General features: G+C 35.9%; 2 protein-coding genes across 20 annotated transcripts in view; one reads left to right on the top strand and one right to left on the bottom strand.

Moving 5' to 3' along the window:
* Positions 1 to 26,699, top strand: part of tanc1b (tetratricopeptide repeat, ankyrin repeat and coiled-coil containing 1b) — a 533,291-nt gene that overhangs the window by 275,489 nt on the left and 231,103 nt on the right. The window lies entirely within an intron of this gene.
* Positions 1 to 26,699, bottom strand: part of baz2bb (bromodomain adjacent to zinc finger domain, 2Bb) — an 86,025-nt gene that overhangs the window by 49,935 nt on the left and 9,391 nt on the right. For all 19 annotated transcript variants that reach the window (XM_077216113.1, XM_077216109.1, XM_077216114.1 and 16 more), the window contains one exon: positions 24,218 to 24,277. The gene's annotated coding sequence lies outside the window, so the exon portion shown is untranslated. The remainder of the gene's footprint in view (positions 1 to 24,217; positions 24,278 to 26,699) is intronic.

Genomic DNA, 26,699 nt, shown 5'->3' with positions numbered 1-26,699 from the left:
TGATTAGTTTTGGATAGATTATAAAGTTTTGACTGTAAAAAAAGACTACTGTCACATTAAATATGTACGCTTTTGTTCACCAATTTCTGCTCATAGTTAAATATACTATAGTATGATGTTTTGTCGAAAATAAAGTAGGTATATTGAATTATCAACTAAGATGTTATTATAGTGTTTGTTCCAATATTCAAACTAATGAATCCTTACCTTTTTTAATACGTATGATAAAATGTATACTTTCTACAAAGAAATACACTTGAAATATTGTTAAAATTGTAATTGTTGTTGTAATTGTAACCTATTTATAATTGGTTACAATTTCTAATTGTAAAATATGTATAGATCATTTCTTTTGTCCTTGCATTGGTTGGGACCCAGTGACACGGCTGTGTGAAAGGGCTAATTAATATGCAGCTCATTATGTATGTGGCACATTATCCAGCCTTTGTCTTCTCAGGTGTGAACACGCCTACACGCATATTGCCTTTCCAAACAAAAGGTGTCTTATAAAATTTAAATCAATGTATTGTTTTGTGTAAATGATTAGGCAGGATGATTTTCAGATCATTTTGAAGCAAAAATTCTAAGCAAAAATTCTAGGCAACAACACTCATTAGTCAAAAGTCTTGTGGACACATATTTAGTATGTGTTTTGTGGCCTTATTTCAGACACTTTAAGTTTTAGTTTTTTCAATAACCACACATAAACATTATTCTCTAAAAAATACAAACATGTACATACACGTTGCTCACATATTACAGTAGCCCTGTTTGTGCTATATAGAGTGAATTTACACCTTTGCCATTAACATGTTTATAAATAACTGAAAAAAGCACGAATGTCAGAGCATGTCAGAACACCTCAAGGACCCCAAAGACCCCTTAGACCTCAGAGGGTTAAACTATACATTTTTATAAAACATATCAAGTTAAATGGATAAATGTAAACAAACAATAAAAAAATATAGTATTACAGTAATGAAAATCTAATGAGAATATATATATATATTTTTTAAGGTAAAATGCCAACTGGATATGTTTTTAAATATTATCTTTCAGTTAGTTAGTATAAATGAGTGTTGCAAATGTTTGCTCATTGTCTATATTGTAGCAGGTACACTGCAGGTCTTCATGCCCAATTCCAATTTGTTGACTATATCTGTTTTTTTTGATGAGCAGCTTACATCTTTTAAAGGTGACCAATATTCAATATCTGCTTTTACACTATACACTAGGCGAAACAACCCAAGGAAGACGTACTGACCCGGAAAAGCTTAGGCCGAAAAGGAAGTAAAAGCAGTGCGATTTGCAATGGACAAAGACAAAATAATAACACAAGCTTTTGCTTTCTGCACCATCTTTAAAAGTCAGCAAAACATTGGGTTGGGCCTTCGCCCACCATTGCGCCGTTGAAAAGAGTCATGTGACGCCGGTTGGTGTCCATGTGAGTTGCCGTCGCTTTTTCAATGATGTACGAGTCCGACTCACCTTGACAGGGCAAATGCACATATCCAATTCATATTAGATTCATTTCCACATATGAATGAGGCCAGGACTTGACACTACGGGTGTTTTCACACCTATAGATTGTTTGCTTTATTCTGAAACAGGGACATCGTTTGTTACAATGTTGCATTTTCATCATGGTTCGGTTCGGTTCGCTATCACATGGCAATATTTTTTAAATCGTACCAAAATATGTTTACACAAGTCGACTGCGAGTACAACTGGCCTCTTATTGGTGAGAGTTTCCTCTGCATCATCCATCAACATGATTGACAAGTTCGCTCCATGAGCTTATTGTGGCTTCATTGGTAACTGTCGAGACACACGCAAACACAATCATTCCCATTGTTAAATTAATTATATACTACATTCGTATTAATACTGCAGCAAATTCAAAAGTGCTCTCTCTGGATCTCCCATCACTGGTCAAGACACGCGCAAACACTATTCGAATGTTATAATACACTAGAGGATGAATCAAGGCTTCATCGGGACAGCATTCTCGCACAGAGAAGCACAATTACACAACATTTTAAGATGAAGAGGTGCTCTTTTGGTTTTCAACTGTGGTAACTAATGTGCTCACTTGCAGAATCGGACACTACTACATTTTATACAGTACTTTTCCCTTTATGAATTATAACACCATGTGGTTCATTGCTCCGTTGGGTCGGATTGCTTCCACACCTCATGCGAACCTTCCCAGAGTTTGTTTGCAATCGACACCTCGTTCAGGCGATCTCGGAGCGATTGTTTTGGTGCGGATCCGAGCGCGATTGCCATGTTCACATTTGCCTAAACGAAGGAAAACGCACCAGGTTCTGAAACAAATGCTCAGGTGTGAAAGCACTCTTACACCCACCAACCGGCCAAATGCGGGTGTATTTCAGCAGTGGCGTGTAACGCAGTCACTCGGGGGTGGTGGTGGTGATGGCGCAGTGGATAGGACACATGCCTTTGGTGTGAGAGACCCGGGTTCGAATCCACTGTGATACACCAATGTGTCCCTGAGCAAGACACTTAACCCCTAATTGCTCCAGAGGCGTGCGACCTCTGACATATAGCAATTGTAAGTCGCTTTGGATAAAAGCGTCAGCTAAATGAATAAATGTAAGTGTAAATGTAAGTAGTTTGTTTTCAGTTTTAATAAACTAAGTAGTATTGTCAAAAATATCGATTTTTCGATACATATCCATACTGATATATGTGAAACGCTTCCAATACTCATTTTGCGCAGAATAGATACACGATACCAGCTTTATCGCTCCCTCATGATCTCTCCGTCAGCGAGTGACACACAAACCCGCCTCCGTTTACTCACTCGTTTCATTTGCTCCGGATTAATATTGTTGGTGTTACAGGGCTTGAATTTCATCTCGGGATTGCACGTATTGCAAATAATTTGACTCATTCCCTCAGATTTTTGTGCTCACACCCAAAGTGCGCCCACATAAAGCCACCTCTCAATACTAAACTTCAGTTATTTTTCAATGCTTATTGCGCTTAAACAGTCAAATACACACTAAATAATTTTAAAATGCCGGTCTTGGCTAGTATTCAAGTAAACATCGTTAGTTATGAAAGTAAACAGTGTGTTTTTGTGTAACAATATAATGGATCCGTGCATCAGGTCTTAAAGTGACAGCAGCCTAATATGCCTGATGCCAAATTATGAGATAATATTAAAAATATCTATATGGCAAAATTGTGGACAGTGAAAATTCTGAGTGGCTAGTAACTTTGGAAAACCACTAGTCACAGAGGCTGGATAGCAAAAAAGTTAATGTCAAGCCCTGAAACCAATCTGAAAATATCAGAAGCCAAGTGCTTTTTTTTCCTGCTTACAGGTTCAAGTGTCATATCCGATCTGTGTCACATGGGAGGAAAAGAATCGGAATTGAGTCACTAGAACCAAGTAATGTAAATGTGGCCATTAAGACATTTACTTGAACTGTAACAGCATGAACTCGCTCAACATCAGAGCATCTCTGCCCACTGCCTTTAATAAAACCTACCCACTCTCAATCAAACCCCCTAATCTCACTCCTCTCGCTCTCCACTGTGTTTCCAACGTGGTGAATGAAAACGATTATCACAATAAAGCACAGCAAATGTAATAAACATTAAATACATTAAGTGCACTCAACTTTAAATGGCGTTTTGTTTGGTAGAAAGTCATGATAATAATAACTAAGAGGTGTATATATAGCTGCAAAATAATAATAAAATATTTGCTATAAATTAACTATGTATTAAAATGTTTTACTTAAATGACATGCATGTAATGCTATTTGTATTTATACAATATTAGTGTTATATATCGCAGAACAGTTATAAAACTATATTTTACTGTTTTTAATAACTAAACATTTTACATTTACTACTGGAATGATGGTTCCTGAAACATTTAAAGCATTTTATAAAACACAAACAAGATCATTTTTAGCTATATCGCCCTGCCGTAATTGTGAGTTTATCATCAGTTCCTAAGAAACACCATCTTTCCGTGAACATTACGCACTCAAATCAAACCGGCATCATCAGGAATTCTGACCACACAGGATCAGATAACCTGAATGTGTGAAGAGACACAACAGCAACCAAGTTAAAAGACAGTTTTCTCCACACAGCTCTATTCTTGATCACATCTCTGAACAGGATGAAAGAAAAGCTCATCCGCGTCTCGGGCTGGCCGGGTCACACAGGGAGATGAGAGGAGACACAATAAAGAAGAAGTCAGAGGAGTGGCGACTCTGATAGCTGGGCTGAAAGAGAGGGTTTGGCCGTGCTCTTTAAGCTCAGACTTCTCGACACACACTGCAGGCTTTTTACATCAAGCCTGAGGAAAACAGGATATTTGAAGGAAACTCTATCGGCCCTTGAGTTTGAAGGTTCAGACTCAAGAGCGCACATGCAATGCATTGTCCAATTATTCGCATCTGAATCCTTGCAATTATTTCTGGCGTAAAACTACACATGCATACAAACAGGCCAAGTATGTGATGGAGCTAAATCTGGGGGGAGGGGGGTGTCTTTTTCAAAAATGGTTTCATTTATGAAACAAAAAGAACAGGATAAGGCCCAGCTGTGACGCGAGCGCTGAGGTTTCATTACATTAAGCTCCTCCGAACTTCAGAATACAGCACTTCAGTCTCTCTTCAATATTAGCTCTCTGCTCTAAAGTGATATTGCTCTTCAGTCTGAAAGCCCTGACACTGCAAAGTTTGTTTCCATTCACCAAATTTATTCTCGGCCACATTTCACAAAAAGCAGGAAATTTAAGGGAACTCTGAGAACACACTCCTGATATTGGAGTAAGACCATGGTCTGCTGTTCTGCGCTGTAATCACTGAAAGAACTTTAGTTAAAGGATGAACGTCAGAAGGTCATCAAATCTGACATGAATCCGGGTCACGTTTCACCTTTACAGTTAAAATTATCCGATTTAAAATGTAATTTACACCAGGAAATAAAATGAAATATAAATTAACATGATAAGCAATATTCAATATATAATAATAATAATAATAATAATAATATGGGAATTAAGATGAAATAATTTTTTTATATAATTTTATACAATTTTATATATATGCCATGAAAAATATTTAGAAAAATAGGATTTTTTTTAAGATCAATAAGAAAATGTGCATTTTTCAAAACGTTTGTTAATGAAATCACTCTAATTATGCCATAAATTCTCATTACCAAATGCAAAAAATCTTACGTCAATACATTTGTAAAAATGTATACATTTAAATTTATATAAACATATACATTATTCAAGTATTTCTTTGTTAATATTTTATGTAGTGCTTTTAAATTTAAAAAGTACAATATTAGATTTTAAATGAAAACAGTATAATCTAAGGAGCCAGTCTGAGAATAATGAAAATGACCTATGGGTATCAGATTTGGGAAAACATGCTTAATTGTCATGCAAAACTAATTTTCTTTTCAGTGGCATTTTTCTTTCCACTGCTGATGTTTAGGTGAAACATGTCGTAAAGATGTTTTCATAAGATTCAACCAGAAGGAGAAAACTGAAGATAACACTTGTGAGACACAATTACTCCAGGGCTATTACACCTGATTACACAAACGCTTGTTTACAACCGGCTCTGGTGACATCACACCATCATATGTGTCTGATAAGAAAATATGAAGATCCAAATTAAGGTCATGAAACAAGAGCTCAAACATCCAATTTATTTTTTAATCAAAAGCAAGAAAATAAATGAGAATTCTGCTCATCTCGGCCTCTGAAGAATTCAATGGATGGGAAATTACTACATGCTGAATATTACCATGTCTTTTGTGTGATTACAGCCTTTTCCAAAAGATCATTAGAGTAATTAGTCTAAATTACAGGAATTTATGTCAAATTGAGAACTGAGAACCATAAAAGCATTAAATAGGCAACTGATCGATGTTCAATCAAGTACAAAGATGCTTTAACAAGTTTCATTCAATTTCTGATTGTTTTTTGAAAATGCTGCTGGGAAGACAGACAAGAAAAGAAATGAGCAAATCGTCTTTTTCAGAGTGTGTGTGTGTGTGTGTTGTCCAAATGTCCCCACAAGGATAGTAAAAGCTGATATCACCAACATTGTGGGAACCAGCCAGCGTTCCCCACAAGGGAAATGGGTTAATAAACAAACATACTAAATTATATTTTTTTGAAAATGTAAATATTCAGAACGTTTAGTGTGATGGGTAGGTTTACTAGGTTTAGGGGTGGGTTAGTTTGGACAGTATAAAACCACTACGTCCATGGAGAGTCCCCACAAAGATGGTGAACCAGACGTGTGTGTGTGTGTGTGTGTGTGTGTGTGTGTGTGTGTGTGTGTGTGTGTGTGTGTGTGTGTGTGTGTGTGTGTGTGTGTGTGTGTGTGTGTGTGTGTGTGTGTGTGTGTGTGTGTGTGTGTGTGTGTGTGTGTGAGATGATGACCTGCATTTAAAAAAGGCAAACATTTTTTATTCTCATTAACAAAATTTACAAATATGCATTTGGCAGACGCTTTTATCCAAAGCGACTTACATTGCATTTAAAGGTACACATTTACATTCTTATCAGTTCTTGCTTTCCCTGGGAATCAAACCCATGACCTTGGTGTTGCAAGCAAGCCCCAACGCTCTACTGTTTGAGCTACAGAAAAAAGGCGATGTTTCCACTAAGACAAGAGGAGACCGTCTCACCATCATGTAAAGTGAAAGTGAACTGCACACTACACAGAGGAATTGTCTCTTGCACAATCGAGGCAGTGTTGCATTGTTAGTAAAGTTATAATTTGCATTTCTTTTAAACCTTTGACAGTGTTTAAACCACTCAGAAATCACGTGCTCCATGCACACTCAAAGCGTACCCACATAAAGCCTCACAAACAGCTTGTGAATAACAAATTGTGCTTAAATGATCAAATACACACAAATGTATGTACAAAATTACCGTCTTGTCGAGTACCCACATAAACATAGTCGGTTTTGTCGTAAGTCAATGTAAACAGTTCTGTAACTGCATGTGTATCAGTATTTTGGATCTGTGCATTCGGTCTTAAAGTGACAGCAGCCTAATAATCCTGCAGGAACCTGTAAGAATTAATCTGCATTTAATTTATCAGAACCATCTAGTATTTTTTTACAATTGATTCCTTACTAAATTTCTTTAGTATTTCTTACCTCAATACTACTGGAAAAAACACTTAAAGCACTGTTTATTTTATTTGTATCTTAATTCTAATTTTATTTATTTGTGCTACTGCTTGTAAATTGTTTATTTGTTCTTATTATATTACTAACGGTTTACTTTTTTGTGAATTCAATTCAGCTTTTGAAATCAAGCTTGTGCTTGTAAGCTATTGTACAACAATTACCCCCTTGTAAAAACAAACATGCACTGCATGATAAATCCTTTAGGTGAAGTAATTACATATTTTTTGTAAAATGTCCAAAAAAAAAGTGTGTTTTGTTTTTACATGCTGAACAGGGCGGCTTTTTTCGGAGATACAGTAGTCACAATGATAAACCATTGAAAAACTCATATCAAGTTACTGGATTGATAATTACCATGATTGATTGTACAGAAATCACTGAAGAAATGTCTGGATACCGTTTCAAGCTTTGTTCCTCAATATTGCTCAGTGGAAAAGATACATTTTTCCTCTCTGTCAATGTTGACAAGGTGAACTCTTACAAATGCATCATTTGCATAATTTATACTTCAATCACAAAAGCAAATAGTCAACAGACACATTTCAGGAAAAAAAACAAAAATAACTTCCTGTGCAGAAATGATTTTCATGCAAGCAGGTAGAAGATAAATGACAGGCAATCACATACAGGAAAAGAAAGTTAAAAATGAAACAGCGGAAAGGTTCAAGCTCATTTTGCAGCGTGGCAGAAAAGCAGAATGACCCCTGGGGCTTGTGCTCTCTCCTCCACCTCACACTCTTCAACACACCGACGTCAAGTCATCATCACTCGCGATCTCTAATCAGACTGAATAATGGGTGAGATGGAGAGACAGAGAGAAGAAGAAAGTGCTGATGATATCACCCTTCGTAGGAGCTGCTAATGGTTTAGCTCAATGCTTTTATTTCAGGAACCAGATTGTACTAATGTGTACTGGACCTAGGCCAAATTTTTTATAAATGATTCAATGAATGAATGAATTCAATCAACGAATGAATTAATGATTCAATGAACGAATGAATGAATGATTCAATGAATAAATGAATGAATGAATAATTGAATGATTCAATGAATGAATGATTCAATCAATGAGTGAATGAATGATTTAATGAATGAATCATCTATCTATCTATCTATCTATCTATCTATCTATCTATCTATCTATCTATCTATCTATCTATCCATCTATCTATTTATCTATCACCACATACTGCTTACTGCTGAAGTTTGAAAATCATATGTACTTAAAAGGTACCAAAAATAAAAAATATAAACTATAAGAAACATGAACATTATGCAAAAAGTTTTCTGACAAAAAGCTGTGGTTGTTGGAAGTTCTTTGAAGAACAAAGAAACATTATAAGTGGCAGGTCTCATAGTTCGTATGTACATTTATTCTTAGATACAGTATCAGATTTTTCTGCTGCCATGGTTATCACTGTCAATCATTGCATTTTCTGATTCAATCCTGCATTTACATATGGTTGTCAATCCAGGAACTTTGCCGTATGTAGCGAGTAGCATGAGAAATAAAACATGTATTCAAATTGTGAATGGGTTATAAGCAACCATTATAATCACTGAAGCTGTCAATCACTTCAGTGCGAGTTTACTGAGCTCTGAACTCTCGCAGAAACACCCGTTATAATCAATTAAGTTGTGTATACTGCACAATGTTTGCGTAAACTGCACTTGTTTACGTAGTGTTTGCACAATGAAGGGATTAACAAGCATGTAGAACACAGTAAGTGAGCGCTCTGAATTAGATGCTGCACTGACTAACTTAAACACTGATTGGCCGTTTCTGTCACATGCTCTGAACTCTCAATGGCTACAATGCTGTAAAAAAACAAAGAGCTCACAAAAATATGCATAGAAGCGTTTGAAAGCACCAGCCTATCAGCAGACATAGGCTGCATCCGAAATCACATACTTCCCTACTATAAAGTGGGCGAAAAACAAAATGTGACAAAAGTAGTATGTGTGAATTAACAGTAATCATAATAGAGTACCCAAAAAGTCCCCGGATGACCTTCTTCTTGAAGTGTGCTTATGATGGACACTTTACCATCTCATGAGGCCACGGGAGAGGATTTGTGAATTGCAGTGAAGCGACGCAACTGAAGCTGGTAAGTCACATGATAATGACAACATGTACGTCCAGATTACATTCATACTATATAGAATGTATGTTTGTAGCGGTCATGGAGTAATTACTTATTCAAAATCGGTACCTACTCGAGAGAGTATGCGATTTCAGACGCAGCCATAGTCGTGAGACGAAAAAGGGGATTGGCATACTTTTAAGCGAGACTTTTAACATTGTCACAAAATACACGGTGTTCCCTAATTTTATATCATCAGTAAAGATATAGTGACAACATCGCTAGTATTTGATGTCCAGCCAAGCTCTAACTGGACCCAACACAATATGAAAATGACAGCATGAAACATTGCAGTCAGCTGTGAATAGCACTGGCTGCACACTGTATTTATTCAGTCTATTTGTTTAGTAATAACTTAAGTGAGGCCAATTTGAAGTCCTGGCCCTCTCCTTCACAAATAATAACACCTCAAGATCAAGGACGTCAGCATGGCTGTTCGGATGGACCACACTTCACGTCAGTGATGACCAAATAAACAATGCAGGACTGCTATTTATAGAGAAGGCAAGAGGGTCAACATCATTTCTGTGTTGTTTCTAGAGCTGTCAGAGATAGAAATAATAAAAAAGCAAGATCAAGGTGAACAGCAGTATAACATGAAGGTCTCTTAACATTTGTGGAGAGGATTATATGAGTTTGACATTCGCATTAGAGTGTCCGAGCTCTAGTTAAAGACAGTCATTTGATAAGATCATATACATTTCTCACATATGATCTTATGAAGCATCATTACAACCAATCAGCCATTGCAGTTGTGAAAAAATTAGTGCAAAAAAAAACAGAATTTACACTGCAACAAAAACAAATGTGTTTTTACTTTGAATTATTTTTATGTATTTTTTTTGTTAATTATTTTTTTCATAATCATTTTTATGCATTTTATTTATTAAAATGTAATGTATTAATTTAATGCCATCTATTATATATATATATATATACACACACACACATATATATACACACACATATATATACACACACACACAATTACAAAATTATATAATTATAGTGTCATTTTAGTTTAAACTATTTTAGTTTATTTAATAGTTTGGGAATAAGGTACACAGAGTGAATGTGAAGTAATTTCCAGCCTTGGCTCTCATCCAAGGACACTGATGATGTGTGAAAAATGGATAAGCATTTTACATGAAATACTGCTGAAATGAGTTATCGAATTATTGCAAGTACTGGAGTGAATCTCAAGGAAGGAGAGAAACAGAGAGATACAGAAAAGCTCACGGTTCGGCAAGAGCGCAGTCATGTTAAATACTAATACTTCCACTGAAATGTGGAGGACAAACATCTTAAATACGGATTTACAAAAAAATCTAATTTGAAATGCTAGCTAAACAAAAATGTCTTCTGAATCAATCCATGAGTGGACTAAGAGACATGATGGGATGCACCCCTGGTTAAAAAAACCCCAATGTCATTAAATTCAACCATTTTTAAATTAATATTTTTTTAATAGGAAAACATTATGAGACTTTCTCAAATTTAACAGACTAAAATCCGAGGCAAAGTCAATGCGGATTATGTAGGCAGATAAATAGGTTCTGGAACAGAGCTGATGGTTTTATTATTCAAGATTAGCAGCTTGTGAAACCCTTGACTGCAATCTCTTTATTGCAATGATTTTGTGTTGCCAATAAAGAGCGAAGCTCAGAACCTCCTGAAGAGAGTTTTAATTTACACTCCGCAACAGATTCAAATCCCAGAAGAATATGAGCTTGATCTGTGGAAATTAGTTCTGATGAAAGCAATGTCACACGCAAAAACAACCACAACGGTACATTCTCCCTCGACTTAAAAAAAAAAAAAAGAGCCCAAAAACGGCCACTTTTCTCCCATCAAGATAAATTAGAAATCATATTCAAGGTATGTAGACTTCATAAAAGCTGCTCGAGTGTATAGTACACGTGTGTGCAATTACTGCACTGTAAAATCAACCAGACACATCCTAAATCCAAATAATATTCCAACTGTGATTGGTGTTAAGATTCAACATGACTCTGATTGGTAATAGATTAAGTCAATTGTCTCTGATTAAGTTCAAGCTCAACATTGAAAACCGACAGTATGCAGTTGCAAACCAGACAGATCTAATTAGACTAGAGATATAAAAAAAAAGCAGTTCACTTTCTGTATCCATAGTGGAATTCAATGACAAATATGGTGAGCAAATCATAATATAGTGTTCTCACATAAAGATGAGAAGGTCTTGTTTGTTCATAATGCAAGCATCCAGGTTTCAAGTTTGTCCCAAATCTGCCTATAGCTGTTTGTAAATAGTATTTTATAGACAATGAGGGAGTCGGGACGATACCAGACATCAGTTATGGAGTCAAAGTAATCCGATTTCCAACAAGGAGCAACTAACAAAAAAAAAATTGTAAAAAAAAAGTTTGTTTGACATTTTTTAGCATTATATAAGAGAGCCTCTCTGACTGTTAAAGAGAATGAATATTGTGTCATTATTCACTCAGCAACATACAGGTTTGGAAAAACACAACGGAAATTATCCATGGAACATGAAAGTAAAAATTGGGATGAATTTTCAATGTCAATCCATTTGACTTGTGAACTATATTTCATCTCTCACACCAATCTGCACATTAAACTGACGTCACGTTTAGATATGACAGCCAAAAAACCCAGAAGCCAGAACAGCCTTATGCGCAATATCTTCTGATTTTTTTTGTTGAATTTGTAGCATGAGTGATGCTGTTGGATGCATGAAAAAAGCTGCATGAAATTTCACCTTTTCCGTTCCACTGGAAAAATAAAAGCGAACAGGTCTGGATCTTCATGAGGGCGAGTAAATAACGACAGAACATTTATTATTTTAACAATCACAGAGGCTCTGTTTTATAAAGCCACCAATTGGAAAATTCATTTGTTTATTGCAACAATAAAGCTCAGAAAATAAAGCACGCTCCCATGACGGCGCTGCTAGTTATTTGCACATTTCAGACAGAAATTTGGGCTTTGACTGGAGCAAGACAATACCTCACCAAAGCTTGATTAAAGGCATAATCGCCTCAATAATCTTTATCATTTAGTCTACTAGTCATGTGGCTCCTCTAACAGCAAATAAAAAAATCATGCATTTCTAGGACAGAATATACAACAAAATTACACAAGGTCAAAGAAAATACCACCCATATGACATTAAAAACGAGGATAAACATAATTTGTATTGTGTTTTACTGAGTAAAAAAAAAAAGAAAATATAATTTATGGTGAGTGTAAGGCCTAATCCTAACTCCAATTAAAAATGCAATAAATGTCCTGACCCTAAATATCTCTACCAAATGTAAGTATTACATTTCATAAGTGCCAAGCAGTGAATCCTATGATATCCCTGTATTTATTTTTTCATCTGGTTTAAAGCTCCCCTGATAGTACTAGAAATACTGTGAAGCTCAATGTTCAACACCCTCACACCTGCTTCGGCAGATGCTCAAAGTAAATCAAGTTTAACCTCAGACCAAATCATCTCATTCTCTTCACACAGAGTTCAGTTATTCTCAGGGGTGACGCATTCACACTTGAAAGATTCAGAGAGACAACAGAGTTTACTTGTTGAACTGAACACCTAGTTTTCAACGCAGTGACGTCACTGACTTTACTGACAGCTAAACAGATGCACATTTGCGCATGTTCATATACAAAAATTTTTTTGCACCTTTATAATACCCTGACAACCACCAGTGGTAAAGCGAAAGTCACATGATGAATCAAAGTAGTTGTTTTTCCACAAGCTGAAGTAACAGGAAGTGTCCATTGTCACAAACATAAATACAAAATGCCATCAGCGTAACAAACACAACACTAAACCTATAATGCAATTATTTAACAACATAAGATGTAACATAAAACCCTAATAAATATGTGTGTGTGATATATATATATATATATGCTGTATACATAGATACACACACACACACACACACACACACTCACTATATATATAACTGATAAGAACTCTATAATAACTAAGAAGAAAAAGTACTTTCACTTTTTTTTCAGTGGAAAACCACCAACTTTGGCAAAAACTGTAAATTTAACTATTTTACAATAAAATTACCTGACATATCCCTGGTTTCATAACTACATTAAAACTACAATCATTTTTACAGTGTATGCATTTTTATATTTTATGTCCATAAACAACTTTGTCCTTCTCCAAATCATTTTGAAGAGCAGAACAGCGCAAACTGTAATCCACCTATAGCAATGCTTGTATCTATCTTACAAAACAATGATGTATTCAAGTAAAGCATGCACCACTGCAGTTTAAATGCTAAGGAACAAATTGCCTTGTTAAAGTAATCATAAATCATCAACACCATCAAACACGCTGGCACTGCCCTTGGCCAGCACTCATTCATCTCTAAAGAGCAGAGAGCGCTGCGTGCTTGTTACACCATGAAGGATTCATCACATTATACTGCCACTTTAACGCAAATGACTGCTAGCGTTAAGATGCATTGCACAGTTAAAAAATACAGCCCTTTAAAATCAAATTACGAATAGCATCAGCTCGTCTATTGCTTGATGTAAAACCAACAGATAAAAGAGACATCTCACTGTAGGACATTCTGATGACAGTGATACGCATTAATAACACAACACGAGAGGAAATTCCCAGGGCATCTATCACCAATTCTTGTCTGAAATGACTTATTCAGAATGATGTGATCTGATTGGATGGCTATATTGTGCTAAATATAAAGCAGCTCTGTTGTCACCTGTGGCCTCGGTTTCATGCATCTGTGAAAACAGGAGACGATCAACGGCTTGAATCTATGAATCCAGCAACCGCATTAACCAATGTTAAAAAATACATTTAATTGATCCAATCATAAATACACTGCTACCTGTGCACATTTAAGAGCAGATTTCCCTGGAAAAAAAGAAATAGCACTCATATTCAAACAATGACAAGACACACAATGTGCATTCTGGTGCAGGAAGACACAGCGTGCATGTCAATGAGGCCGCTAATGAAAATCAGCCATCAACCTGCAATACATGCACATTACATTATAGATGTTATTCAGCACTCCGCACGGCTGTTTCTATTCATCGATTTTACATTCTGAACAAGGAATACAAGGATGTCAGAGGAATTAGAACTCATATTTGTACGATCACAAACCTGAAACGGTCATGTAACCACCACTGTTTCTCAACAACTTCCTCTTCCATCCAAATTTACCATTAGAATTTCACTGCAAAAACAATGAATTCAAATGCACAACATGCTTAATCTTTCCTTTCACCCAGCAGCAGAAAACGTGCTCTGTGTTTGAGCAGTGAATGCTGGGTAATTACTTCACTCAATAAAAGAGCCTTTAAATCATTAAATGTAATCCATTAAAAATCTTGTTTAATGATCGGGAGAGTTTAGTCCCATTAATTATGCTAATTGTTCAACAAGACAGGGTAAACAAGAGCTGCAAACAATTCTCTCTTTTTCTTTTCAAATATATTTTGACTTGCACTGTCCCGTAATGTCTTTCATGCAAACATAGGCTTATTTGCGCAGGTAATTGTGTTTAAAGATTGACACGGCTTTAATGAGAGTAACCTTGTCCATAAAGTTATTCTGTCGCATTTAATACATAATATTACATCGCTTTATTCTCATTCAATACATTATGGGAAAATGGAGGAAAAATAACTATTTTAGCATATAGCTTAAATGGGCAACATAGCCAAAAATGGGCAATATAGCTTGTTTTTGATGATATTATAAATCTTAATATTTTGTGAATTTGCTCTGAAACACCTCAAGCTTTTTTTCTCAAATTAGAAGAACTGTAAATTAATATTACGGTTCAAAACGGTGAAAAACAAGCCTAAATTATTTTAAGTTGATAAATATATTTTACATTAAACATACAAAAAAAGAACTTCCGTATAAATAAAATTCACTGATCAAGCTCAAGAATCATTTTGTAAGAATAATCAGTTATTATAATCCAACAATATATAACTATTTTAACTAAAACATTTTCATTTGAAAAAGAAAATTCTGTGAACACTGAGTGATGAATTAGTTTGAACCGATTTATGCAAATGAATCAAACTTTCAAAATGTTTTTGCAACTTTAGTTTAAATCAGAGACACTATTAAAATGACAGTCGGAACACTCTTATATTAACAAACCAAAATAAAAAAACAGCTGAATCATATATCATATATCACTGAGCCCTAAAAAACAAATACTTGTCCATTAAATCAGGGTTTAATGAGGGTAAATGCGGGTAAAATTCAACTGTGGCGGGTAACGCTGTCAAATCACTAGCCAATTTGGCGTGTTACTAGTTTACTCACTTTGCTGGGGAAGTTCGTGTAAGTCAAATCTGCGCAGATTTAGCGCAAAAAGGCTACTCAACTCGTGAGTCATCATGATATATTGAATACAGTGTATTGCACAGAATCTGCGGATATCTGGCATACTTGAACACACACGTCACTACGCAACAAATAATGGCGCGCTTGTTCATTTGCATTGAAGCAATAGTGATTGCGAAGATTAAAAAGCATTTGGTTAACAGAAAAGACAACGTTATTTTCCAACATCCTCTTTTTTTGATGTCCTTTGTACTGTATTGTTCGGTCCACCTAAAATACATTTTTGGTGAAAAGGATGAGGATGAAAAATAAAGGGAGGAGATGGCTGGATGACAGGATTTTGTTTGAATAAGAAATTAATGTATAAAATCTAAATTTTATATATAGGCCTATATACAGTACAGTACAGTACAGTACAAACATAAAAAAAATGTTTACTACGTCACAGCTTCATATATATATATATATATGTATATCAGTGGGGATTTATTTAAGACTGCAAGGGAAGCTCGGCTTCCCCTATAATGTCAAAAAATGAATGGTCAAATATATACTATTGTGTTAACATTTTATTGACTAAAAAAGCGTTAGAACACGTTCATCTCGAAGACGAGTTGGTTCAGAATCAGCTGCATATAGCAGATCGGCTGACTCGATTTCCTTCTCATTCATTCCCGGAGTCACAGTGCATTTCCCTGTTGAAGCCGAGCGTCCGTTGACTTCAGTGGCGCTGCTTTTAACAGTTTTTTTACGATTACGATTATCACAATTTACATTGAATATATATAGGCGTATTATAATACAAGTTTACACAAAAATTGTTAACACACACAAGTACTGTCCCCCTTTAATCAACAAACACATAAATTGTAAGAATGACTAATAGTAAAGACTACTAATAGATAAACATTAGGATTATGCTAAAGCAATTAAATAGCAGTCCCAAACTAGTTTTTGTTAATACAATGTTGATATGAGCCACCACAGTCATTTAAAAATAAAAAAAATAACACAAAGTGAAAATAAAGGGGCATTTTGGGGTTATGGAAACGACAGTTACCATGGTGAATACACAATACTAACAAGAACTGTTAATGAAACAGCTCCAGGTGAATAGAATGAAAATCATACCTGCGTGCAAATCCTCAGCTAACACGTGATTTATTGGTATTTTACTTTTATTTCGTGACTTACTAATTTACATTGTAACGATGTTGCATGCTCGTAGTTTCTTTTGCACTTTATACAGTGAAGCGATAGCCTACACAGCGCGCCGCCGCATTTGCGCGTGCAATTGAAGAGTGCGCGCTACGAGCACAGTATAACGGCTGACAGGACAGTAAAGTCTGTGAGGAATTAATCTGGTTCATTTTTTAATCTTTTCTCTCTCTCTCTTTTTTCTTCTTCTGGCTAGAAGTTCTGAATGGCGGGTGAAAAAGTTAATTTCAAACCCTGCATGAAATGTTTCTAATATTAAATCTACTTTCACCACTGACTAATTTCAATCAATCAAGTGTAATAAAACCTTTCTGTAGTCAAACAGAGACATTCAGACCACCTTCTATGTGTGTTAACAATCACTGCCTCTATAAAAAAAATTCATATTTTGATCATTTTCACATGTAAACAAAGAGACTGCTAATTGATGGAAGTAGTGGTTCTGGATCCCCCTGAGTGACGAAGGTCATCCCTACTCTCTCTCTCTCTCTCCCGCCGACGGGGGGAGAACCAGCGCCGTTACTCCCTCGCTGACATTTTTCTTCCCTGACAAAGACTCCATCTGCCACCGAGCCATTTGCAGCCGGTGAGTCAGAATATCAATGATTTCCAAGCATTCTGCAAGTCTGCCTTCACCTTGGCGTCACCTCTACGAGTGTTGGGAAGAGCTGACGGCAGGGATATTCTCCTCCTCGGCACTGCAGGCCAACACTCATCCAACTAAGTGCCGTTTATGCAGCTCTGAAGAGGAGAGAGGAAGATACTGGAGCCATTTTAGACACACATCCCGGAATTTTCCGGCAGATTCCGGAGTCAATTTTACAGAGGCAAGAAAACAAGAGGTTGAAGCTATTTCAATGTGTTTTACTCAATGCTGCTTAAATCAGTTCCTGCAGCAGCTCATATCAGATAATGATCTTTTCAGATAAGAGTTCATTGCACTGAATTCATTTAATGGGGTTCTATATAGAATCCTCGGTTCTTGATCCCAATTTTAAAAGTTTTAAATAAGAAGGCATGTCTTAAATTATTGCATAATACTTTCCTGTTTAATGGGGTATTTCAATATTTTACCAAGTAATAAAGTATGTTTACGAGCTGTTTGTTGAATTAATTTAAAATTAAAACTAAATCCATAATATTATACCATGATGGGAACCCTTTAAGGTTCTAGAGCTTTTTCTTCTAAGAATATAATAATATAGTGTACTATATTTAAAAAAAATAATAATAAGAATAAAAATTATATAATATAAAGTTATACATATTTTAATTTTTGGTCTTTTGGTGAAATTCTATTTATTAATATATATTAATTTGCTCTAAAATGGCTCAAGTTTTTAACTATCATTTAGTCGAAATTATTACATTTCACTCTTTCATCTGTTCCTGAAATAACAAACTATTTGGAAAACATTCCTTGATTATTTAAACATTTTTAACATAATTTCACTTTTTACGTTGAACATTTAATTTAAATTAGGGTTTCTCTGACCAGAAAAAGGAAAACAAAACACCTTCAATTCAATATGTTCAAAAATCATTTTCAGGTATGTATACAGGTAGTAATATAAAATAATACATATATTTCTACAACATTTTAATATAAAAAAGAGAATCTGAGACTTCTGTGAACTTTGAGTGAAGTCTTAAATTATTGAATCAGAGTTTGAACAGATTTATAAATCAAAATTCCCAATTGTAACACTGTTTCTAATACTGAAGTTTAAATCACAGACACGATTAAAATGTCTGTCTGAACACTCTTAAATTTTCCATGATCTTTTTTTTTTTTTATGTTTCCAAACTCAAAACTTCTTCCCCATAAAAAAATAAATAAAAAAAACCAGCAAGATGGAAGAGGACGAATGGACCAGAGGAGGCCGTGACCCTGCGTGTGAACCCTTCACTCCACAGGGCTTCAGATGGACAGGTTTAGACGACAGATCATCCTATCTGTGTGTTTGCCATGTTACTGAAGGAGCCTGACCTCACCTGACCCGCTGTAGGTTTATCCCAGCTGAGCCCCACAACTACCACACGCTCAGCTCCAATAAATTGCCACTTCACCACCACAAAAACACACTGATTAGTGCCGGGATTGATTTCTCCAAAGATGGACCTCATAAAGTTATGCTGTGACCTCAGACCACAGAGTCATCTCAGAGAAAAACACATCCAGTGCAAACAAAGACGGATGCAAGTACCTAGCTCAATTTAGCATGTACAATGGCACTGCTTAGAAAGTATATTTAGTCATATTCCTGTATAGTTACTGTTTTGGTGGCATTGTGCATGTGGGTTATCTTCATGAAAATGAAAATAATTTTTTTTAAAAAAGATGGATACAATCCTGCTGAAAACCAAGCAGTCCCTTCCATTAATAGGGTTGCTATTGTCATCTAAAACTAAAACTATTAAATTATTTTGTTATATGTCATTGAAATAAAGCTGAAATAAATATAAATATTACATGAAAAACTTGCCTTGGCAACTAATTCTGAAAGAAGTTCAAAATGACTAAACTAAAATCGATATAAAAATAAAGCTAAATAGAAATATTTTTTAGAAATTCTAAAATTAAGATTAAGATTTTAAAAAGAGCGGTTCATTCATAAATCTGTAATATCTTCCCGTCATGCTGAAAAGGGGCGGGGCTACATAAGGTCTATTTAGAACGCACTTTTTTAACACTCGTGAAGCAAGTTTCAAGTAGTGCCTACTATACCGAATGCATTTTTGGACTTACTGAGATCATGCAAATGTGTTAATTTATTGAAATATTAACTTCAAATCTCAGGGTTTCTTCAAATAAATATTTCTTTTCCTCAGGAAGTGCTTTCTGTTAAGTCACTGCCTTCAATTTCAGACAGCCAATGCGAGGCAGTGACCTACTAAGCTTAAGCGGTGTGTGTGTGTGTGTGTGTGTGTGTGTGTGTGTGTGTGTGTGTGTGTGTGTGTGTGTGTGTGTGTGTGTGAGTGTGTGTGTGTGTGTGTGTCAAAGCCACCCCACTGGCTTTGACCTTAGAGATGCGTTCTCTGTGTGCGCTGGTGATGTGATGAGTGTGTCATTACAGCTCAACATATTCCTGACCTAATGAGCCGTCTCCTCTGATCGCATCAGAGCAATCTGTCACTAGCAAAGACGTCGCTAAAGGACGCGAGAAATCCATACAACACACATACACAGTCATGAACATGACATTTCTTCAGCTTCACAACAGGGTTTATTTTCCCATAATGACCACAATCACACTTCTTTTTCTCCATGCTGTTCTCCTCTTTAAATCTCATATTGACACTCCAAGTCACCGTTTAGATCCACGCGATTTACTGAGAAACACCCAAACACAATCCCTCCAAAGCAGCCACAAAACGATTGGAAAAACAAATCTAATGTTTTTTGGGGTTTTTTTAATATAAGAAGTGCTTTAAAATGCATACAAGTATTTAAAAGTGCAACTTAATATAAAGGCTACGCACAGCAACATTTATGAAAAACCTTTAGCAGCTCTCAAACAATAAAAATAAGGACTTGAGCTTTTACATTTACAATTAAGCTCAATATTTATTATTAAAGGTCCCATATTATGCAAACTTCACTTTTGCATGCTGTTTGGACATAAATGTGTGTTGGCAGTGTTTGTACACAACCACCCAATAGTGATAAAAATCCACTCACTCCTTTTTTATTAATTCCCATAAATCATCAGCAGTGTTTCCCAACGACCTGTTTTCAGAATGCAGTTTTAGTGACGTCACTAAGTACAGGCCCCGCCCACGAGTGTTGACAGACACTGCCGTTCTAACATAGACCCGCCCTGATCGAGTTCACAGCTGCTGCACTGACGAGAATCTCTCCCAGCGTTGTAGGTGTTGTGTGGCTGGATGTATTAATCCACATAGCTCTCTCTATTTACTCCCGAAATCTGAGGCAGCCGCTTTAGACGAGGTGGAATTATTTTGTTTTTAAAGAAAATGCTCCCTCAACTCTACCGAAATTCGTTTATGTACTTGCGAACTTCTTATATCTTATTGTTTACTCAGCTCTTACGGTGAGTTTCTGAAGTAAAACTGATGCTTCATCTTTTGTGTTATGTACAATAAACTTTATTAAACTCATCAGTATATGTTTGATCATCATTCGGACCAGGTCCGAAACAGCAGACTTGTAGGCTATTAATAGTGGATACATACAAGGAGATGACAAATACGTTATAACCGCAATTAAACTACTAAACTATACCTGTTCCATCTCTATACAGCACTCTGACTCTGAACACTGTTACTGTGAGTTTCTGATATTATTATCATCATTCTGTGAGATGAACTTGTCCTGAGACTGAGCGCGAGCTCTTGAAGCCCCGCCCCCTGTGTCGTGCTCATTTGCATTTAAAGGGCACACACTAAAACGGCGCGTTTTTCTGAGCACCAAAAAATTACAATTTAAACATGCTGTGAAAAATGATCTGTTGGGTATTTTGAGCTAAAACTTCACATACACACTCTGGGGACATCAGAGACTTATTTTACATCTTGTGAAAAGGGGCATAATAGGGGACCTTTAACTGAAAACATTTTTTTGCATTAGGTGTCATCACATTAAGAACGAGAACTACAACGATAACTATAACCAAAAAGTTTTAAATACACTAACTCTAATAGGCCCCTATGGTTTTCGCAATGTGAAAAACGCAGACGGAGTCGTGGAATCCAGTCATTTAAATGGATTGCAATGTGTAATGTAGAATGTCACAGAATTTGATGAATTAGGTAAATACTTTCACACTTGGTTTGATTGTCTGGTCCAAACCAGAGTTTGAGTTGGATTGCTCTCTTCTCCCCCGCTGGATTGTCTTATTAAATCATACGTCATCAATAGCGCTTAACTTTCGCAATTTAGTTCATATCAGCAGAGAATCACACCAGAGTTCACATGAATGGTGCGCACTCGAGTTTGGAAAAAAATGTTCACATTAGGGCTGGGCAATAAAACGATAACTATAATTATCGCATTATTTTTGTTAATGAACAGAAATTTAACATAGTAGTAATAGCTTGAGAACTCACTGTCAAATATGCGTTTCGAGACAAAACATGTAATATTAATATTGCAGCCTGCACTGCAAACTGTGCTGAAGATACGTGCCATCAAACTCAGGCAACACAAACCTGTTTCAAGACCTGAAACGATATCCCCCATTAGCACATGCAGACACTAAGAAATTACATTTTCTATTAATTTGTTTATTTTGTTGAGGAAAAATGACAAATGTTTGAATGTTCTACCTCAGATTCGTGAAATGTTCTCCTGTTTGGCAAGTGTTTGTCATGATATGTTCTGACAATAAACAGTAGTTTAAATCCACAATTAACGCTCTGGTTTCTACAACTTTCATCTGCCTTTAAACTTGAAAGAAATAAATATTTGACATTTATCGTGATAATTATCGATATCGACTGATATAACAAAATTATCGTGATAAATTTTTTTTCCCATATCGCCCAGCCCCAGTTCACATCATCCAATCGAACCCAGGTGTGCACAAATAAAGTGCTAGTGTAAAAACATCTACCCCAAATCAAAAGTACGGATGCAGTGCACACTTGATCAAATGGCGATATGGGCTAGTGGTCTATGAATATTAAAGCACAAAAAGACTGCAATTTAAATATGCAACACTTTGTTTGCCAAAAAATAAAAGGAATTGTTTAGTAATTACCTTTTAAAGTGATTACATTTGTATTAAAACATAAAACACAGAACCTACAAAAATTAAAACAGACAACACAGAATTTCTGAAAAAATAAAGCATATTGTAGGGTCCTGTTGTTAATTTAACTCTTTCCCTGCCATTGACTGAATTTCCCATCATTTATGAGTCAATGCTTTCCAAACACTGACAGAATTGTATGTGTTTTCACTGTTATATGGTAGGGGGCGCTATTGCGCATCTTCTGAAAGAGTACAGAATCTCCGGATCAAAATACAGTCGAAAAAGTAGCAGAAACAAGCAATATCGTATGTAAGCAGATGCATATGTAAAATAACGTGATCATCAACATTAAACAGCATATAAATCAGCTTTTTGTTCAAAATGTTGCTTTTTAATTTTTAAGTGTTGATAAAAAAAGAATGCATGAAGCAAGAATAAAAAGTTTTGTTGTTGTGGTTTAAAAGCAGAGGGTCTGTTATTTCTTCTGATGTATTTGCATGTTCAGATTTTTATACAACAAAATATTCTGAGGGCAATGAAATTTTTGTGAAAATTATAAAAATTGCTGGCGGTGACTGGCAACTTTTTTTTTTTTTTTACAAACATTCTGGTGGGGGAAGTGTTAAAATTAAATTATTAAATTGTATGAATTAAATTCATTAGACATGTTTTTTGATCATTAAACTTTCAAACGGAATCCAGAAAAATTAAAACAAAAAATGGGAAAAAACAAACCTGAATTTGGAAAAAATACAATGGATTTCATAGGGCCCAATACTCTATGAGAATAGTGGAGCTTAGGCCGTGTGTCCACCAAAGCGTTTTTTCACGCAGCTGGCGTAAAATTCCAATTGTTTTCAATGGGAGCGCCGCGTTTTTTAAACGCCATGAGCGTAACGAGGCGCTGAGCGTGTATTTAACGCTCAAGTGCTGAGCGCCCGGCGTTTTTTACTGGTCGCCGAGAGTTGAAAAATGTTCAACTTTGGGTAAAACGCTGCGCTCATCACTGTCACTTTTTACCCAGACGTCCAATCACAGTGGAGGAGGGGCGGGACAAATACCACACGACCAACTGTCACAACATCCTTTCTGTACAACGACGTCAACCAGCAGAGCTAACCGAACAAAATGGATGAAAAATACATTTTTAGTATGAAACAAAATTATCTGCGAAATCAGTTACAAGTAAACTGTGCTGCTGATATTCTGTATCATAGCAACGAATCGTCTCAACTGAAAAAACGCAGCGCTGCCAAAACGCTCTCAAGCGCCCACAGCTAGGCGTTTTCAGCAGAGCGTCCAGCGTTTTCAGCCGACTAAAAACGCTTTGGTGGACACACGGCCTTACACCACAACTATAACGACACAGAGGAACAGGACCGTTGCAATCACTTTCAGATTGCTTTTTTCCAGTTAATGAGCGATAAAAACATTGACAGCCAATCAGAATCTAACTGACTAATCAAACATAACATGATGGTCCATCGGTGTGTATGTTAATATAGTTATGACTTTAGTTATACGGGAACAGGCGTGTATGAGCTTTAACTTACCGTTAATGATGGCCTCTATTTCAACTCAGTGACATCACTGTGACATCATCACTCCAGAATCTGGAATAAAACAAAAAAAGGAACAATTACTGCACCTGCTAAAAATAATTACTCCTCAATAAAAGGTGAAGAGTGTAATTGTTAAAATACAAGGAATCCATTCGTAGGTTAAGTGTGAATATTGTGACGCTATCAAAACATTGCTCTGCTTTTTTGAGCATCAACCTTATGAATGCATCTCATTTTCTTTTTATTTATGATATTTAGATATTTGTACTGACAAATATAATATTTTTTTGCAGATTTATTTATTGCGTTCATTCCTTACAAACCAGCATGAATTAATAAAACCGCCGCTTGTATAACTTCCTCATCCTCTGAACAGTCTGCCAGTTTATCGTCTTATTAAATATTACCATATGGGTGTGTTTCATGGAAGTATTCAAGGAAATTAAGCCACGTCTATTTTAATATCTGCAATTAATCTTTCTCACTCAAACACAGGCACACTTCATTCCCATCTCAAACCTTCAAAGAGTAAACCACAAGTTACTGAAATAAACCATCGTCAGTGAATTCTTTAAAAGGAATCGTGTAACCCAAAAAACCCACTTGAGAAATTTAAAAACGTGGCATAAGACGATACCAATCCTGTTAATAACAGCCAATAGGGTTTCAAAAACGTGCTGAAAAGAAAAGGTGCAAATTAACTGCAAAAGACTTGCAAACTTGATGAATTAACCACAAATGCACCAAAGACTCTTGAGATTGTAGTGTAATCGTCAACTAGAAGAACCACAACATACCGGCAGGCTTCAGAAGCATTCAGGACGATCATGATCTTTACGCAGGACGATAAACCGCATGTTTACAAGCATGTATAGCTAATCAGAAAACCCTTCATCTGACTTAACATGAGGGCTGTTCTCAGATATATCATTTACAGTGAGAGGAAACAATGTTCATCTTAACAAAAAAAAGTAAAACTCAGTTTATGAATGAGAAGTGACTGAAAAGAAGGGCTATCTACAATTAAATCTTTGAGTATTAATCACAAAACACACAAACTGTCTAATAATTATGCACACACTATATTCTGAAATTGATATGGCCATGCATTTGCAATGCATCAATTATGTTTCGGTCATTAAATATAACCTTGTTTTAATATAACAGCAGTGAATTTACTTTCATTTAGCTGCAGGCATTGACACGGTCTCACATTACTGATCATATGGAACAAGCTGATTTAAGACACTCACAGAGACAGAGAGACACACAGACAGAGATAATGAAACTGGAGAGAGACAGACTGACACAGACGAGCTTTTCACAAAAGTCACGTCATCTTGTATGGCCTCTCTCAAGTCTCAACACTGACATTTATGGAAATTACCACCAGATGAACAAAGCAGCTGAAGGGAAAAAAATTATTCTGCCTGGGAAACTCACTTTGAGCAATATTAATCATTGTGAAGGATAAAAATCCAGATAGACATGGTATCCGTTTAGCACGTTCATATTAGGGTGAGAGATTTGGGATCTGATGTTTAAATGAACAATGTCGTACAAAATAAAGCTGGCATATACAAATTGCTTAAAAATGTTCATTAAACTGAAAATAAAAATGACTAAAAACATTAAATATATAAACTGTTCAAAAGTTTGGGGTCGGCAAGATTATTTATGTTTTTGAAAGAAATCTATATAGCCAGTTAAAAAGCTGAAAAATAAAGATATCCTTTTCAGATATATTTCAGCTTTTTAAACATTGAGAGACATTTTTTAGTTCATCCCCCAGCCCTGGCACACACATATCTTTGTCAGTCATACCTGACTGAAACAACACAACAAACAGGCCTGCAGAAACCAGACTATAAATGCCTTTCATTATATGATTCTGCAAAACACAACCTGCGAGTCAGAGGCAGGTGATAATATATTTTCCCACAAGACAAAGCATGCATATTTCAGATGCAAGCTCATCTCCTGTTAAGCATTACGACAGGTCTTTCCTGCCGTAACGAACTGCCGGAATGTGTGACAGAATGACTTGATTTCTTTTATGAACTCCATGTTTTATCCAGTGCTGGAGGTAACTGCAAAAAAAAAAAAAAAAAAGATCTTTAACTCTTTTAAGCGCAGCGCTAAAGAGACGGCTTAAGTTACAGATCAGTCTCTCTGCCATTGTTTAAAGACAGGCGGACACATTCTCATGAGACAGGACTCATGACAATGATAGTAAGGAACAACTATGTTGAGAAAACAGAGACTATCCTGTTCATCCACACCCCACCCTATAACTTTAAATCCAACCGACACGACGGATTAAGAGGACTCAGCATTTCCTGGTGAGACGGGAACATGCCAGCTAACAATCACTCGAAGACATTTTCATTTCAAGACCTGACGTTTGAGAGGTTCTCCACCTTTCCATCTCAACTGATCTGAAATTCAAGAATGGTTAATCCAGCGGGGGCGT

Source organism: Siphateles boraxobius, unplaced genomic scaffold (genome assembly GCF_051911475.1).
Source record: "Siphateles boraxobius isolate OS27281-9 unplaced genomic scaffold, OSU_SipBor_1 7, whole genome shotgun sequence".
Lineage (NCBI taxonomy): Eukaryota > Metazoa > Chordata > Actinopteri > Cypriniformes > Leuciscidae > Siphateles > Siphateles boraxobius.
This window is presented reverse-complemented; position numbering and strand designations above follow the sequence as displayed.